The sequence below is a fragment of the Zalophus californianus genome, chromosome 4 (assembly GCF_009762305.2).
Source record: "Zalophus californianus isolate mZalCal1 chromosome 4, mZalCal1.pri.v2, whole genome shotgun sequence".
Taxonomy (NCBI): domain Eukaryota; kingdom Metazoa; phylum Chordata; class Mammalia; order Carnivora; family Otariidae; genus Zalophus; species Zalophus californianus.
The window spans coordinates 167,213,784-167,218,714 of NC_045598.1; the positions used below are offsets into that span (position 1 = coordinate 167,213,784).

The following is a 4,931-nucleotide window of genomic DNA, read 5'->3' on the forward strand; positions in this document are numbered from 1 at the left end:
CATGTGTTTTGTTTCCCAAAATCAATGAGTGAAATCATATGGTATTTATCTTGCTCTAACTAACTTATTTCACTTGACGTAACACACTCTACCTCCATCCACGTCATTGCAAATGGCAAGATTACATTCTTTTTAATGGCCGAGTAATATTCCAGTGTGTGTGTGTGTGTGTGTGTGTGTGTGTGTGTGTGTGTGTGTGTGTGTGTGTATACACACCACATCTTCTTTATCCATTCATCCATCAATGGACACTTGGGCTCTTTCCATGAGCACTTGTTGATAATGTTGCTATAAACATTGGGGTGCATGTACCACTTTGAATCTGTATTTTTGTATCACAGTTTTTATCTTTTTATATTGTGAATTTGTAATTAAATTTTATAGTTATAGTTATTCTTAATGTGTTTTTTATCTTTATATTAAAACTAATAGTGATTTATATATCACCATTACAGCATTACAGTATTCTGTATTTGTTTATATATTTATCATTGCCAAGGTTCATGTACTTTTGTGTTGTTTAGCATCCTTTCATTCCAATTTGAAGAACTCTTAGTATTTCTTATAAAACAGATTATAGGTGATGAACTCCCTTAGTTTCTGTTTGGGAAAGTCTTTATCTCTCCTTCATTTTTGAACTGTTCAGCTATGTGTAGTATTTTTGTTTGGTAGTTTTTTTTTCTTTCAGCACTTTAAACACATCCCCCAACTCCCCTCTGGCCTGCAAGGTTTCTGCTAAGAAATCTGCAGATAGTCTTATGAGGGCTTCCTTGCATGTGACAAATTTTCTTTTGCAATTTTCAAAAGTCATTTTATGTTTGACTTTTGTCAACTACCTTATAATGTGTCTTCACGTAGACTTATTTAGAATTTTCCTATTTGATATTCTTTCTGCTTTATGAATCTGAACGTTCACTACCTTCCCCCAATTTGGGAAGTTTGTGTTGTTATTGCTTCACAAATTTGCATGTCATCCTTGTGCAGGGGGCATGCTAATCTCTGTATTATTCCAATTTTAGTATAGGAGCTGCCAAAGTAAGCATTAGGTCATTATTTGTTTAAATAAGTTTTCTGGTAACAGTGGTATCCTCCCTGGTAATAAACAGGTTTATTCTTACGAAATGCAAAGCTAATCTTGTCACCCCTCTACTTAAAATTCCACACTCTTTAGAATGACCTTTGGCACTTCAAGATCTGGGTTCAGCCCACCTTTCCAACCGCATCTCTCCCCAACACCTCTCTTTCCATCCTTTGAAGCACTAACACTGGTAATCCTGGAGATTTTTTTTTTTATCTCAAGACCAAGTATTCTCAGTTTCTTCAACAAAGGCTTACAATGGCTTTTCTCAGGTGACTAAATGACACACTAGCAAATGCCTTATTCTGAAGGAATTATTTATGTGCTTCTGTGACACCAGCATTTCACTACATCAGTTATCACAATGCATTTATTCATCCATCTAGCAATACTGAGTGTCTAATATAAGCAAGTATTATCCTAGTTAACACATAGATCATATCACTCCTATCCACTGGAACTTTAGTATCTAACAGAATATCAAAAATGTCAACTTACTTCCAGTCTCAGTTTTCTCTGTGATTGGGATTCACAAAGAGCTTTTTACAACATCAGCACAATTAAAAGACAATAAAGATTGAGAATCTTGTAATTCTTAATTTTAAGAGGTGATCATCATTTTCTTCGTGTGACAGGTGCTTTTCAAAGTATCAATTCATCTCTAAGCACAGATTTAGTTAACAGATATATGATTTATGAATAAGTAAATGGATGGTCCTTAAACACCCCTTTGGACCTGAGGTGTCCATTTTATAGTTCTTATTTTTGTCGTCTATCCTTGTTGGTAACAAGAGACCTGTTAGAAGCCACTGTCCTTCCAAAATGTTATGGCTGCAGATGCAATTCGGTGGTACATTAAGGACCTCCTCATATCAAGCATTCAATTAATATACCTGAGGTCCTCCAGTCGTGGAGATACATATTCCTCAGAGACTCGGTTCTTCAGGAAATAATGTTTGATCAGAATTTCCTAAAGGCTACTTCCTTCTCAGCAATTTTCTTTCTCCTGTTATCTTGTTATTTTGCAAGGAAAACCCTACTATTTATTTACAACATGGAAATTTTACAGGTAATGACCATAAAAACTTCTTAAAAAAATATTTTAAAAAGATATTCTGATGGCCATCATCAAAACCAGCATCTTTATTAAATTGCTAATATCGTATCACCGATCTCTAGCAAGCATGATTTACTTTCGCCATGTACAAATAAAGCTGGAATATGCAAAAACGTCTAGAAAAAATATTTTCTTTTTCTTATGAACTAGGACCGTTGAATGCATTAATTTGTAACATACTGATTTAATGTTATACTAGACTCTTTATGAAGGAGAAAACAGGGCCAAAATGCAATTGTGTAACCCCACACATGCACATTTTTAAAATCATACAGCAATGGGAGAGGCCTCAAAGAAGAAACCAGAAAAATAAAACCATAGGCAAACTGCATCACCTCCATGTGAGTCATTCATCTTTCAGTGTTTTTATGTCTGCTTTGTTACCAGACTTAGATTGCAGAACCACTGGGTGGAGGCCACAACTGTCTCTGTGTTGTGGATATTTTTTCATACATTATAAGTACTTAGGAAACATTTTCTAGTAGTAATGATTCAAGAAAACAAATCATGGGGTGCCTGGGTGGCTCAGTCATTAAGTGTCTGCCTTCAGCTCAGGTCACATTCCCAGGGTCCTGGGATCAAACCCTGCATCGGGTTCCCTGCTCAACAGGAAATCTGCTTCTCCGTCTCCCACTCCCCCTGCTTGTGTTCCCTCTCAAACTGTGTCTCTGTCAAATAAATAAATAAAATCTTTTAAAAAATAAAAGAAAACAAATCACAAATAGTACATGCTATTGCACTACACATTTACTTACTAGTTCTCTCTAAAATATAGATTATTATTTTGGAACCTCTACTTCTACTTTATTTAATGCATATTCCTAGACAAAAAGCCATTTACACCCTTCTGAAATACGCTCTGTGCCCGCTGCTTAGGTGCAATTGGGTAACATATGAGTTTTTACCTTAACTCCTCTTAATACTTTCTCAAAGTTTAATATATGTCTGTTCCAGGTATGGTCTTATTTCTTCAGAGTCTTTTCAGGTCCTGCTTGTGTTTTATATTTTGTATTAAAAATCATTTCTATTTAACATATGATATACTCCCAAACTTGTAAATAATGAAATTTTATAAACTTCTTTAAAGAAGCTCACATTTCATTGCCTGACTGACAAAACTTTATAGAAATTGCTGCTTAGAAGTCTGTAGTCACTTTTACCAGGAGCTTGACACTGATATCTTGGCTTGGCTTAGTCATATGGTTCACAAGACTTTAGTTCCTACAAAGTATCCTGACATCTCTAAGTCAGTCTGGGGCCCTTGCATTTTTCATTAATTAAATGGAATTTTTAAACAAAGGCATTATTGTATTAATTAGTTTTCATGAAAAGAATAAAAATACACAGTTACTCAAAAACTATTTTAATTTTTAAACAGTGTGCTTAGCTTTCTAAATATTTTACTTCCCTATCAACAAAATCCAGACTATTTTAGGTGAATGGAAATAAAGATTCCATGAAGGGGGGCAGTATTTAACATTTCTGAAAGTTATGTAAAATAAACATGAAGTTGATGTAGGAGGCAAGTATAAGTGTGGAAGTGAAGGGCTGATGTAAGCAAGGTGGCAGATATTCCAATAGGAGTAAATCGTTCAAGGAAAAACAGCACAGGAAATATAGAGAGAAGAGGAGAGGAGAGGAGAGGAGGGAAGGGAAGGGAAGAGAGGAGAGAAGAGGAGAAGAGAGGAGAGGAGAGAGGAGAGGAGAGAGGAGAGGAGAGGAGAGAGGAGAGGAGAGGAGAGGAGAGAGGAGAGGAGAGAGGAGAGGAGAGGAGAGAGGAGAGGAGAGAAGAGAGAAGGGAAGGGAAGGGAAGAGAGGAGAGGAGAGAAGAGGAGAGGAGAGGGGAGGGGAGAGGAGAGGAGAGGAGAGGAGGGAAGGGAAGGGAAGGGAGGGGAGGAGAGGAGAGGGGAGGGGAGAGGAGAGGAGAGGAGAGGAGAGGAGAGAAGGGAAGGGAAGGGAAGGGAGGAGAGGAGAGGAGGGGAGGGAAGGGAAGGGAAGGGAAGGGAAGGGAGGGGAGGAGAGGAGAAGAGAGGAGAGGAGAGAGGAGAGGAGAGAGGAGAGGAGAGGAGAGAGGAGAGGAGAGGAGAGGAGAGGAGAGGAGAAGAGAGAAGGGAAGGGAAGGGAAGGGAGGAGAGGAGGGGAGGGAAGGGAAGGGAAGGGAGGAGAGGAGAGGAGGGGAGGGAAGGGAAGGGAAGGGAGGAGAGGAGAGGACAGGGGAGGGGAGGGGAGGGAAGGGAAGGGAGGGGAGGGAGGAGAGGGGAGGAGAGGAGAGAAGAGAAGAGAAGAGAAGAGAAGAGAAGAGAAGAGTAGAGAAGAGTAGAGAAGAGAAGAGAAGAAGAGGAGAGAGAAGGGAAGAGAAGAGAAGAGAAAGAAAAAAGGAAAGAAAAGAAAAAGAGACAAACGACAGCATAGGATGCAAGGGGGGGTGTCACGATCAGAAAGGTAGGTTTAAGTCAAAATTTGGTAGTAGTTAAGAAGTTGTGGAGAGAGACAATGAATAAATACTGAGGCTCAGATTACCTTGCAATGGGCTGACAGAGCAAGCACTCCCCCATGCCGGGGCACCTGAGCTCAGCTTCCCTTGGGCCTGAGTGCACTCCCTTGCCCAAGCAGTTGGCATTTTCATACAACTCTCCGAAGAGCTGGCATAGACACTCATATTGAACTTTGACTTATATCTACCAAAGGTGTTCTCCCACAAGCACTACCAAGAGGTAGCTCAGCAGATGGACAGTA

The 4,931-nt window shown here is 39.3% G+C and overlaps 1 non-coding gene across 1 annotated transcript; it reads right to left on the reverse strand.

Moving 5' to 3' along the window:
* Nucleotides 1-939: 939 nt before the first annotated feature.
* On the reverse strand, nucleotides 940-1,043 carry LOC113917371. Its single transcript, XR_003518216.1, has one exon. It is a non-coding gene; the product is annotated as a U6 spliceosomal RNA (small nuclear RNA).
* Between the last annotated feature and the right edge of the window lie 3,888 nt (nucleotides 1,044-4,931).